Here is a 14,199-nt window from a genome sequence, read left to right as displayed (position 1 = left end):
GGTTGATCACGGCACATGAGGGTGACTCCAGCTGGCAGATCCTGGTTGGAGGAGAGCCCAGGGTTGAGATCCAGCCTAGGATCCATGAGGTGGAACGCATCCACCCATCCATTCCAGCCCAAATCCAACGGCTAGAGATGACTTGTAACTAACTCTAACCAACTTGTTCTTTTCCCTCCAAATTCGACCTGGGGGGAAAGAATCTGGTTGGTTGGGGTCTGATCACCTGGATTGATGCCTCAAGAACTCAATCATGGACGTTCATCTATAATCCAACCACCAAGAATGGTGGAAACTAACACATGTACCCCTATAAAAGGGACCCCCTCACCCTCCTTGAGGGCATCCAAGAATTGAGTATTGCTTTGTTCACTTTCCTTCTTTCTTGAGCCTTTTCCTGGGTCCAGCTTCATTCAGAAGGTGCAAGGAGTCTTCTAGAAGTGTCCTGGATCTTGAAGCCAGTTGGTAGGGAGCTGGAGCAACAACCTTGGGCCCTTTGGAATGTGACAAAAAGTTTACGTGCTTCCTCTCACCCTATCTCCATTTAGAATTCTCTTAAGCTTCTTGCTATCCTTAGGCACATAGCTAATGTCTCAAGCTTTCCAACGCCTACTCACGCGTGTCAAACCGATATCTGGAACTCCAGATATCGTTGTTTTGGTCCACCGCACGAGAGAGGACCTCCGCTCGCGCGACCAGCGACGGAGCGGCGAAGCCCAGCCCACAAACAGCGGCGGAAGCGCCCAAGCTTGTGCGCTACCTCTCTCTTCCTCTCCTTTTCTCACTCAATTAAATTCAGAATTTCTTATCTCTCTCTAGAGACGATAAACAATTCTGAAAAAATTCTCAAAAATCATTCTCAATCTAGGCTTTCTACGAAATTTTTTTCACACTTGGTAAAATTCATATCATCCTTATTAATTGAACATTAACCTTCCTAATCACTAAAAACATTACAAAAAAGGTTTATATGAATCTTGAACTTGCAATACTGATTGAAATTCATCCTAACTAGCTACCTAGCTCCCTAAGGGATCGACTCTTACTAAAATACTACTAGTAAGGAAATAAAATTGTTGATTGGTACTTAACTATCCTTATAAACAACTTCAGATCAAATTTTACCCCTTAGTTTGGACCAATCAAATGGCACCGTTGCCGCGGAGCAACGCGTAATTTGTTGGATTGAGTTTCAATTGGTTTTACTATCTTTCTTGTTAAGGGTAACTTTACCCTTAACAAGTATAATCTCATCTTTCCTTTTGAGTTTTTGGTGTTAGCTAGATCCCAAAAGAAGACTTTTAGGACACAAGACAAAGAAGAGAACAATCTAAACGAAGAATTTGCCAAAAGCCACAACAAAAGGATGGAGGGAAATCGCCAAGATCAGCATAGGTTCCAATTACCTCTCAATCCTCAAAGAAAAACTCTGCTAGAGAAGGTAAGTCCAAGGGCTGTCAAAAAATCTACATCTATTGCTTTAAATCTTCCAAATGGAGTTAGATTCAAAGTTGATAACACGTTGCTTACTCACCTTCCTAAATTTTTTGGAAATTACCATGAAAATCCTTATTATTTCTTAGACAATTATACCATGATTTGCTCATCTCAATGCATGCCTGGAATTTCAACCGATCATGTTACGATGTTTTATTTTCATCATGTTCTAGAGGACAAAGCAAAGGATTGGTATATAAAATTGGGAGTAACCTTGTCCAGTTGGGAAGAAATTGAAAGTAAATTTTTACTTAAATTCTTCCCTCACTCTAGAACTAAATCATGCATTAGAGAGATTGAGAACTTTTGTCAACACAAAGATGAAAATTTTAGTGAAGCTTGGGAGAGGTTCAATGATTTATGTAGAGAATGTCCTCACCATGACATCACAAAGTCCAAGTTAGCTAAAATTTTCTATGAAGGGCTGAGTGAGGAGAACCAATTTAAAGTAGATCAATCGGCTGGAGGATACTTTTATAATGCCTATGAGGATGAAGTGATGGAAATTATTGAAAGGATTGCGGAGATTGACTTGCAAAAAATTAATGCAAGCAATAATGGAAGATAAATGAGGAGAAATGTATCAACTACTCACGGAAGAGATGATATGGGGGTCCAAGAGCAATTAAAAGAGCTAACCACCATAGTAAAAGGACTAGTGCAGAATAACTCACCATTAGTCCTGGCAAAGATTTGTTCAATGTGTGGCAGAAAAGATCATGAGGATGGAGCATGCCAGGAGGAGGAACAAGTACAGGTGATCTACTCTAATCAACAACCATGGAATGAGCAACGAAACTCTAAAGCCTTTCATCAAAGACCTGTCTTCAACTAATCCACCAAGCCCACATTTCAAGCTCGACCACCTATCCAGCATGGTCTTCCCTACGCTAGGCCCCCACAGCCTAACTTTCAAGAATCTCCTTATCAAGCACCAAATGCGCAAGCAACAAACAAACATGGTACAAGTGACTCTCTAGATAAAATGAGTTCCATGATTCAGGGATTAGAGAAGATGATGGAGCTACAAATTAAAGCCACCATGGGGAATCTGGTGGGCACTCTTCACAAGAACCAAGGCAAAATCGGAGGTAAGGGAGTTGACTCAAACTCCCACTCAGGTCATTTCTCAACACAACCTTGCATTAATCCTATAAATATTTGTGTTGTTGATAGTGAAGTTCATGATTTAGAAATAGAAAACATAAAGGTGGATCAAGAAGATATTTAATCCATTTCTCAATTGAGAAATGACAAAGAACTTCAGGATCCAAAGAAAGATAGAGGAGATGAAAGGGTAGATGAGGAAGAACCTAGACCATGTAAAGCCCTCTTAGATCCGTCTTCCTCACCTGTCCTGTATCCCACTGCTCTTAAAATACCTAAGACCATTCAAGAATATGATAAACAAATCACTGATAACTTTCATGATGCCATCATAAAAATCTGTGTGAAAGTTATGATAGATAGCTCACCCTTTTTCAAAAAATATATCAATGACTTATGCATCCCTAAGAGGAAAAGGGAGGAAGCAAAGATGATAGTGAGCTCATCCTGCTTTGTCAGAGAAATACCACCAAAATTAAAATATCATGTATCTCATTTGATAAGTTGTGAAATTAGAGGACGGAGATTTACTAGAATACTCTTAGATATCGGAACTAGTATTATCATTACACCTAAAGCCGTCTTTGATGAATATAAAACTGGGGAGTTAAAAGACACCTACATGGACTTATTATTAGCTGATGGATCACTTAGGAGGCCTTCAAGATTATTAGAGGACATGGTGATTAAAGTAAAACAATGTAGCCTCCTTAATGATTTTATTGTAACTAAAGTGAATGTTAAGGAAACTCTAAGCCTAGTTCCAATTATCCTAGGTCGACCATTTTTATTAACACCTAGGACAGTTCTTCACTTTGAAAGAGGAATAGTGGATTTGAAAATAGGGGATGAAAATTCTCAGATGAATATCAATAGACCTTCAAAGCATCCTAGAAGGAAAGCAAAAAAACAGTTTTTCCAAAATAGATGCTGAAGGTAAATGTATACTCAAAACGCATCCCTTAGGAGTAGAGGATCTTTATAACAAAGAAGACGAACCAACGATCCCATCTTGATTTTAACTTCCCTGGAAAAATTTTCAACCTTGAATTATAAAGCCATACCTTTTGATGTTTCTAAAAATGTTTACGGATAATGTTCTTATCATGAAAATGCTTCGTCCTGGCTTTATAAATTCTTGAATGTTCATAAGCTTCATTCCTCAGCTCCTAGAGTTCATGCATCTGCAATAAATGTTGTTTTCCTGCTGCATCTAAAGAGAGATTAAGTTTTTTAATAGCCCAATGAGCTCTATGTTCTATTTCCATTGGAAGATGACATGCTTTACCGAAAACAACCCTATAAGGAGACATCCCTAAGGGTGTTTTTTAAGCATTTCTATATGCCAAAAGTGCATCATATAACCTACTTGACCAATCTTTCCCATCAGGCCGATTAATCTTTTTAATAATTTTCTTAATCTCTCTATTTGAATTCTGAATTTGACCATTGGCTTGTGCATGATATGGGGTAGTAATATTATGTTGAACCCCATATTTCTTTAGCACGGTCCTAAATTGAGAATTATTGAAATGACTTCTTCCATCGCTAATAATTGCTCTGGGTCAACCAAACCTGCAAAATATGTTCTTGAATGAATTTAAGGACTACTTTATGATCATTTGACCTAGTGGGGATTGCTTCAACCCATTTGGAAAGATAATCTACTCAAATAAAGATGTACTCATGTCCATCTGAATTTGGGAATGGTCCCATAAAATCAATCCCCCATAGATCAAAGATTTCCACTTCAATTATGGGCTGTAGTGGCATTCTATCATTATTTTTGATAGTTGGCAAAGCTTGACACTTTAAACAACTAGACCAGAACTTAAAAGCATCCAAAAATAAGCTTGGCCAAATAAATCCACTCTTGAAGACTTTAAATGCAGTTCATTTTGGAGCATAATGTCCACCATATAAAGAAGAATGGGATGCATCTAGTATGCTCCATTGTTCTTCCACGGGTACACATCTTCTAAACACATGGTCAACAACTAATTTAAAAAGTTCAGGTTCATCATAGTAGTAGTAATTAATATCTTTTTAAAACGTTTTTCTATCATTAACATCCCAATCATTAGGTAATAGCCCTGTGACAAGAAAATTTACAATATGAGCATACCATGGAAGCTTTTTACCTTCCATTTCTAAGATATATTCACCAGGAAAATCATAATGGATAGGCATAGATAATTATGTAGATAATCTAGAAAGATGATCTGCAACTGTATTGTCTATTCTACATTTATCCTTGATTTCTAAATCAGATTCTTGCAAAAGTAAAATCCACCGTATTAATATAGGCTTGGTTTATTTTTCATTTAATAAAAACTTTATTCAATTATTTGTCCTAAGATAGCTCCAACTGCACTATTAGAGGCGTCACACATGATTTCAAACGGTTTAATCCAATATGGAGCTTGTAAGATTGGTGCTTGAATTAAAGCCTCTTTAATCTGCAAGAAGGATGCTTTAGCATTTTCATTAAAAATAAACAATGTATCTTCAGAAAGTAAATTAGTTAAAGGTTTAGAAATTTTAGCCAAATCTTTAATAAATCGTATGTAGAAGCTAGCATGCCCTAGAAATCCCCTAAGTTGCTTTAGGGTTGTGGGCATGGGGAGGTTCTTGATGACCTCAAACTTGGCCCTGTCCACCCTTAGTCCATCCTTGGTGATATGGTGCCCTAGGACAATTCCCTCCTCCACCATGAAGTGGGACTTCTCCCAACTTAACACCAGATTGTTCCGTACATATATCTGCGACACCTTGGTTAAATTAGATAAACAACTATCAAATGATGAACCAAAGACTGAAAAATCATCCATAAAAATTTCTAAGCAATTCCCTACTAAATCAGAAAACATAGCAGTCATACATCTTTGAAAAGTAGCTGCTGCATTGCACAACCCAAAAGGCATCCTTTTAAATGCAAAAGTACCTACTAGACATGTAAATGTTGTTTTTTCCTGGTCACTTTTGTTAATTTCAATTTGGTTATATCCTGAATATCTATCTAGAAAACAATAACATTTTTGACCTGAAAGTCTTTCAAGAATCTGATCAACGAATGGTAATGGATAATGATATTTCTTTCTTACCGAGTTAAGCTCCTGTAGTCTATGCATACTCTCCAACTAGAAGCCACTCTAGTTTGAACTTCATCTCCATTTTCGTCCTTTGTCACTGTTATTCCTGTTTTCTTAGGTACTAAATGTATAGGACTTACCCATGGGCTATCTGAAATGGCATATATAAAATCAGCTTTCAGCCATTTCATGATTTATTTCTTAACAACCTCCAACATGTGTGGACTGAGTCGCCTTTAGGGTTGTCTCGTTGCTTTACAATTTTCTTCTAATTAAATTCTATGCTCACAATTTTTTGTACTAATGCCCTTAATATCATCTATTGTCCGTCATATAGCAAATTTGTAAATAGATAAAACATCTAAAAGCTGTAATTCTTGTTCAGCGGATAACAATTAAGATATAATTATGAGAAAAGAATTGCATTGTCCTAAATAATCATACTTCAATGACAAAGGTAAAGGTTTAAGCTCAATTTCAGAATGTAATGAAATATCAATGACTTATGCATCCCTAAGAGGAAAAGGGAGGAAGCCAAGATGATAGTGAACTCATCCAGCTCTGTCAGAGAAATACCACCAAAATTAAAATATCATGTATCTCGTTTGATAAGTTGCAAAATTAGAGGAAGAAGATTTACTAGAATCAAGTGATTGGCTAAAAACTATTCATCCTATTTCACATTTAATTAGAGGAGCCCCTGGATCTCTTCTTTTTCTAGGAATATCATTCAATAGAATTGAACTAATATTTTTATAAAGTTGTACTCTTTTCTGTTTCCTAGAAGGGGTGCACAATGCCTTCACATATTTTGCATAAGAAGGAATGTTTTGTATTGCCTCAGTAAGAGGAATAGTTATGGTTGCATTTTTAAATATTTCATGCAAATCAGAATTTTCTTGTATTTTCTTGGTCATATTTAATGCACTAGGAAATTAAATTGGTGGTCTATAATCAGCTGGATTAGGGTTTGCCAACTTTGGATGCCTTTCTTCATCCTAGCAACCCTCATTTTGTTGATTATTTTCCATCTCTTCATTTTCTTTCTCTTTAGCTTCATGCATTTCTACACCTTTTTCATAAGAATCTAGTAAAACATTTCCACTTCTAAGTTTTGAAATTGCATGCACTTGTTCATCATTATTTTGTTTATTAATTTCTTCTTCACAACTGTACAAAAAATTATTCATAAAACCAGTGTATGATGCAACATCATTATTTTTACTTATGCAAGATTCATTTATATTTTCAGAAGATACAAAACATGATGATTCTAAATTCCTATCTACACACAACATGATATTCTTCGGATTAATATTAGGCTTAGTAGGGAGTTGACCTGGATGGCTTTCTCTTAGAAGGATTTCTTCCGATTTACCTTTCATTATGAGGGCAGGTTGTTGTGCTTGAGCGCCTTGTCCTCGCTTGAGCATTTCAATCTCTCTTGTGCTCTTCTAAAGTCTGCATCAACATCTTCCTTTCTTCATGCATGCTCTTTCTCTTTTCCTGCATTTCCCTGATAAAATCCATTAAATTTGAGTTAGTGTGTTCGTTATTATTGTTAGGATGAGAGTAAAAAGGCTTAGAGAAATTTTGAAAATTTTGCGGATATTGCTGCGTAGCAAAGTGCTGTGATGCGAAGTTGTTTCCTTCATTGCTCCAATTCTGATTGGCAAAATTAGGTCTTGCATTCCATTGAGCTTGTCCTGCATCTTGTCTCCCAAATGTGTTAACCTGTTCAACCATAGGACAAGATTCATCATAATTTTCTTCAGTATAACAAAAACAACGAGTGTTAGAAGATTTGTTGCCATCATATGCATTCGCCTTTCCCTTAGTTTCCTGCAAAATATTTTAAATTATTATTCATATCCTCCATTGTTTTACTAATCTTGCTCATGTCTCTTTCCAATTTATCTATTCTGATCTCCGGTTCAACTGCTTTGAGGTCAATGATTCCTCCATGCTTTGGACCTGCATTTCTGTTAATGTATGGAAAACTTTGACGATATGTCCAATCTTCCACTAACGTTCCAATAAGTTTCATGGATTCATCTGCATGAGTGTCAAGGAACATTCCTCCACTAGATATATCTACTAGGTGTCGTTCCTGATCATTTAATCCACCATAAAAAAGTGAACTAATTCATGAGATGGAATGCCATGATGTGGGCACTCCCTAGTAAGGGACATGAATCTTTCCCATGTCTCTCCAAGGGTGTCAGTTCCTTGATAGAAATCTCTTATAGCCTTCCTAATTGAAGTGGTCTTCCCATGAGAATAGAATTTCTTTAAAAAACAAGATTGCATCTCACTCCATGATTGAAATTCTTGACCTACTCATTTGAACCACTCTTTGGCCCTATCTTTCAAAGCGAATTGAAATAGCCTGAGTTTGAGAATTTCCTGCAGAACACCTGCATAACTATAAGCAAAACATATCTGGTTATACTCTTCTAAAAAATCATAAGGCTCCTCATTGAATTGTCCATAAAATGTAGGTAGTTGATTGATCATATTTGGGTCAATTCTAAAGTTAACATTTTCAGGTAAAGGAGCAGAATTTTAGTGTAAGTTTCACTCTCTACAGAATTCTTCTCATTCCTTGTTCAGCTCTACAATTATGGTTATCCTCCATCCTCTCACACATTTGTTGATTTTCCCCTTCGGAGCTCTCAAAAATATTGTCAAGGCTAGGACTTCTACTGATTGTCTCAAGGTTCACTAAATATGGATTTAAGGACCTCCTACCGTTCATCCAATGTCAATCACACAAATGGTAAGACAATCAGCTTAGATGAAAAAGAAAACCAAATATTAGATAGAGAGAAATGATAAATTTGCAATGTCCACTTTGGTGTTTTAAATCCCTAAAATCAATGCAAAATTGAATTCAATTCAATAATGTATAAAAATTGGTTTATCACTCTATAACATAAGATTCCTGATGAATAATTTTAAATTCAAACCGTGCCTCCCTGGCAACGGCCCCAATTGATAAGCCTAAAAATGTGTGTAAAAATGTCGTTGATTTGGCGCTTAGGCTTTTACAATAAAATTTGTAAATACCCTTAATCACTAAATATAGAATATAGAGCACACAAGGGGTCAAACCACAAGGAGGCAGCAAGCAAGAATTTAAATCAAATTTGTAATGAATTACTTTCAAGGATGAATTAATTTTGCAATCAGTAACCTTAATCATACCTAATAATGTTTTTAATTAATCAAAATCAAGTAAAAAAACTTAATTTTAATCTTAAATATTTTGGTAAAAAATCTCAAGATACAATAATTTCAATTTTAAGATCAGATTAATTCGTAATATTAATTTCCGAATTATTACAAAATTTTAAGACAATTGTTATGAATTAAAATTGGGAATTTAATAATCACTAAGGGGATTTTGAAATTGGAGTTCAAGGCGGATGAATTTATGGATGAAATTTTATATTTAGGGTTTCTATATATTAAGTTAAATTTCCAAACAACAAAATTTGAAATCTAGATAGAGAAACTATAAGAATTAACCTAGAGAGAGACAGTGAAGAACTTCGAGAAAATGTGAAATCCGACCCTGAATAAAAAATCTGAAAATTCAGAAATGTTGAAAATTGATGCAGAACTAAAGATTAACAACCAGATATTGAATCAAACTCAAAATGCAATTCTAATTTCAGTAAAAACAACTTCTAGGGCATGTAGATTTTGCCCATGCCTCGGCGTTTTAGAATCGTGCAAGAAGAAGTTCAAAATACAAACCAGAAACTTACAACTTTCAATGCAGGATCAAGATCTGTCGACTTTCAAAGCAACTCCTGTGTACTTCCTTGCCAAATCCTTGGGGAGAGCTTCAAAAAGTGAACTTTGCCCTTTCGTACACTCTATTTAAAGATCCAACCGTAATGAATGTAGAGGGGAAATAGATAAACATGCCATCAGCCCAATCGGAAATCTGGATCTCAAGATAGAAAGGTTTTACTGGCGCTTAATCTCCACCATTGGATGTTTTATCTGTCTTCAATATATCTCAAAAATTGGCATTTTCCGATTGGTCTGCATTATTTTTCTCATTTTCCGCCTTCTTTGATCGCATTCTAACACGTGGTTGTCCGCGTCCGCCACCCGCAATCATTGGAGAATGATTCGTCTCTTTGAACGGCTATAAAGAAGCCACTTCACTCATCAGTACCTGTAAAATAATAAAAGAATAAACAAAAGGTGAGTTTACCGCCTTTTATTTAATATACATGCCTTTGATTTCCACGTGCATTTAATGCACACGGCGAATTGACGCCGCATGCATCTTGAGTCACGTATGTCGGTTAGCGCGTGCATTAAATCCAAGTGGCAAACCGATTCATTTTGAAATAATCATCATATAAAGCGCGTGTCGGCTGCCGCGTGCATTCAATGCACGCGGCTAATAGCCGAGGTATTTATTAAAAAAAATGAAAACATACCTTTCTCGCCGATCACACCAATTTTTTTGTCTTTTCCACCTAATAATTTTCTCATTGTGGCGTCGCGATTTGCGACGCCATAATGAGCTAATAATGCTTTTCTTATAAATATATGTATGGATAACACATCCACCTATTTGCCCGAATTTCAGACGAATGACGTGGATGCCTCTTGATATATATATATTAATTATACAAATGCCAAATAAATAGCATATGTATTATTTAAATAAAAAAAATCATTTCTTGGCCATAGAATGCTCAGACAATTATATACATTATGGAAAAAAATAATAAAAAAATAGGAAAACCCTTACCAGCCTTTAGCCAAGTACTTAAGGCCCTATAGAAAACATTTATTTGATGAAATGAGGTTAAATAAAACATCAAAAAATAATAAAATTAGACATAATAGTAAAATCAAAGTGTAAGTCATTTATCTTAGTTTAAATATGATAACATGCAAATATGGTCATTAAAACACATAAATAATGTAAAATTCATCAATTAATCCTCTTAATTTGCAAGTTATCAGTAGCCATTAGTGTGGAGATACTAAGGATACATAGTGGGTGCTCTTTACTGGAAAGAGTTCACTAAATTGATCCGTACAAATCCCTGAATGGTATTATACCGAACTGTCAATCAGGTTGATTCATGTCACGGTTGTGTAAGTGGTCCTTCGACCTGAGACACCAAAGACGTCTTGTGGATGGACATTTGTACTTTGGCTTTGGCCAACGAGTCTCTAATCATGAGATTCTAAACGGTCTTAGTTCGGGTACATCAAGAAGTTCACAAAGACGATTGAGTGGTCAAGATGGTATCATCCACCCTCAGTATAAGAGGTGACAGTCCAAGGAAGATGATGCGAGAAATATCAGACAAGAGTTCTCTGATGATTTCCAAATGCATCAGTTCTAACTCGGATGATTGATTAGGGTTTGGCAGTTGACCATACCCTAAGTCATCCAAGGAGCGTCAAGTGAATGAGGGATTATACATACACCGTAACGGATGACGAATTGGTTCCATGAGTGAGTCGATACACACTCCTTTGTAGCTTCTAGGATGGTCCAGAGCCAGGTTTTGCCTTGATTTGGATGAAGAACGACATCAAAATTGTCCAAAACGGAGTGCAAAAAGATAATTTTTGCACTAGTTTAGTTCATATCCATTCGGATGTGTTCCCCATCCCGTTTTGAGCCGTCTAGAGCTTGAACAAAGCCCGTTCAGTGGCTGAACGGGCTCTGTTTAGAGTGGAGCGGCCTTCCCAGTTCATCTTGACGGAGCGTGAGTTTTCCTCATGGCGGAACAGACCCCGTTCAGCAGAACGAGGCATCTACATGTTGGAATGGGCCCCGTTCAGCGTAACGGGCTATTTCAAGGAGGAACGGGGGCCCTGTTCAACTTGAATGGGGCCTCATTCATTCAGAACGAGGCCCATTCAGTGGTAGTGGCCTCTGGCTGCTCAACGGCAGCCTAGCGGCGGCCCATGCCGACTCAGTATGTGGATCGCGTCTCTTGGATCGGGTTTAACCCGATCCACTAGCGGCAAGGCCGGCGCCGGCCGTCACTTGGCGTAGAGGGGTCAAACCTTATCCGCTTTTGGTGTGTCCCACTTCAAATGGGTGCCACGTAGGACCGCACCAGCGTGGTGGGCGTCACCTAGGAACATGCCAGCGTGGTAGGTGCCACCTAGGCCTTGCGCCATCGTGGCAGGCACCACCTAGGCGCAACGCCGGAGTGGCGGGCACTAGCGTGGAACCATGCCAGCGTGGCGGGCACGACCTTGGCGCCGCGCTAGCGAGGCGGGTGCCACCTAGGTGCCGCTTGCATGGAGAGTGCCAACGAGGCACGCGCCTGAGGAGAAACAAAAATCAATTTTGTTTTTCAAAGATGGCGCCCAGGGGTTTTGAACCCCTAACTTGTTTGTCGTTGGGGGAGGCCACTACCACTAGGCCATATATTTCTTACTGAAATGTAATATTTTTTGATAATATTCATTTTCTTAAAAAGTGGAATATAGATTTTATGTAAAATAATTAGAAATAATTATTTTAGACATGCAATAAATTCCAAACAATTCTGGAAAATTCAGGAAAGTTATATTATTGATTTCTTGATACAAAAAAAATTAAATGTTAAATTACAATATCAAATAAATCAAAAATATAAATTCGAAATGTTGATTTCCTTTCATTTGAGTTGAATAATTAAAAAGTTAAATTATTTAATATCAAATAAATTCTAGAAAAACCAGGAATAATATGTATTTGATTTTATTCATCGAAATAAATTAAAAGTTAATTTGTTTGATGTCAATAAAATTCATTAACATAGGGAATACATAGATATTTGGAATATTTAAAGGAATTAAATTAAGAGTTAAATTTTTAAATTTCATAAAATTCCTATAATTATTTTAAATTATTTAAGTGGTTGTTTATTGATTTATTTTTCATGAATGTCATGATTTTTAAATTGAGCAATGTTTTTAATGTGTTTAAATATTGCTTTAATTTATTGTGGATAAATTGGCTTTAATATTGCATTTATTCAATTGGTATTATTATTTGCAAAATTATATTATGGAATATTGGATGGAATGTGATACGAGAAAAATTTAGATGGACCTAATGTAGGATCCCTATGTTTTGGTTATCCAATATAGAGATATATTGAGATTAAAATTTGACTATGATTGATTGTCAAGATACATTCAGGTCCTTACACCATACACGACACATATGTATTATTGATACGCCCTTGATGAAGACACATGTGATATGAGATGTCACATAGTGCTCCTCGTGATAGTTGAGAACAAACCTAACATCCCTCAAAATTAAACTCTGAGCCGTAGCGTGAGAGTGACGAACTCAAGCGTGGTCCTCCTTCATTATAGTCTTAGGATCCAAATCCCTTTTAAGTTAGGTTGGTGGAGTCAACTCCAGGCTCACTTATTTTGGAGGCGGGTCTAAGTACTAGTGTATGACACAAGGCCGGGGTAGAGGAACCATGTAGTTTGGTGGGGGTATACTTCAGGATTGCATGCAAAACTATTTCCCTCAAGTAATGAAGGTATTGCTTAGACCAAACTCAGTGGTTGGTGGGGGTATATTTCAGGCCGCATGAGAGTTGGGGACCAAATTATGATCATATATTGCAATTGGTTGCAAGTCCCAGGAGATGGGTGCTCAATGATATGTATTATGATTGATGGGGGTATACTCCAGGTCATAGTATGTGTCTTGGGATTCTGATCCCCACTGGGAGAATGTCGGTTTCTCTACTTCCGTATAAGTGAGGGTTATATGGATTGATAAATTTTAGTGGGAGCCCTTATTGATGAATAGAACATCCGCTGGAACTTTCTAGGGCCTTACAAACAATGACTTAATCTCCTATAAACACTCGTCGTCAAGTAGCCCATTAGATTGCATGTTTGATGCAACTCATTGACAAGTCGATAATTATGATGTGCTCATAGACTTAATGAGAGTCTTCAAGTCTAAAAGGTTATTTTATGTCCTTGAAAACAATGTTGATGACGAGTAAAAGGTTGAAGTGAAGAGTTCACTATGACATGGTTCAATGTTAACGCACCGTCAATGAGCTGTTAGCTATTGAGGTAGCATGATTACAAAGAACCTAAGGCCATGTAACACTATATGAGAGTTATTTGGATGTGCAATTCAAAAGTCAATTCAAGGCTAACATGGTTGAGGGATCTTCTGCATATGAAGATATGTTGAAGATGATTGAAATGACGAGAGATAATCTATTAGGAGAATGGTTCTCTATTCAATTTATTGCCATTCAATTTCTTCATGACTCAAACTTAGCTTGCTTAAAAACATCAAGGGTAAACCTTAACAAGGTAACATCCGTAGACATCTTATTTGGTATAAGCAATGGGAAGGTGTTCCATGTTTTTGAGAAGTACAAAGGAACAAAGCATGTTAAGGTGTCCCTATCACACAAGGATATAAGCAACAACAAATATTTATACCACGGTCTGAAAGGTCACTAGAAGA

The 14,199-nt window shown here is 36.8% G+C and overlaps 1 non-coding gene across 1 annotated transcript; it reads right to left on the bottom strand.

The window, feature by feature from the left end:
• Nucleotides 1-1,777: 1,777 nt before the first annotated feature.
• On the bottom strand, nt 1,778-1,884 carry LOC144711529 (small nucleolar RNA R71). The gene has a single exon (XR_013583583.1). It is a non-coding gene; the product is annotated as a small nucleolar RNA R71 (small nucleolar RNA).
• Between the last annotated feature and the right edge of the window lie 12,315 nt (nt 1,885-14,199).

This window comes from Wolffia australiana, chromosome 13 (genome assembly GCF_029677425.1).
Source record: "Wolffia australiana isolate 7733 chromosome 13, ASM2967742v1".
NCBI classification, from domain to species: Eukaryota; Viridiplantae; Streptophyta; class Magnoliopsida; order Alismatales; family Araceae; genus Wolffia; species Wolffia australiana.
This window is presented reverse-complemented; position numbering and strand designations above follow the sequence as displayed.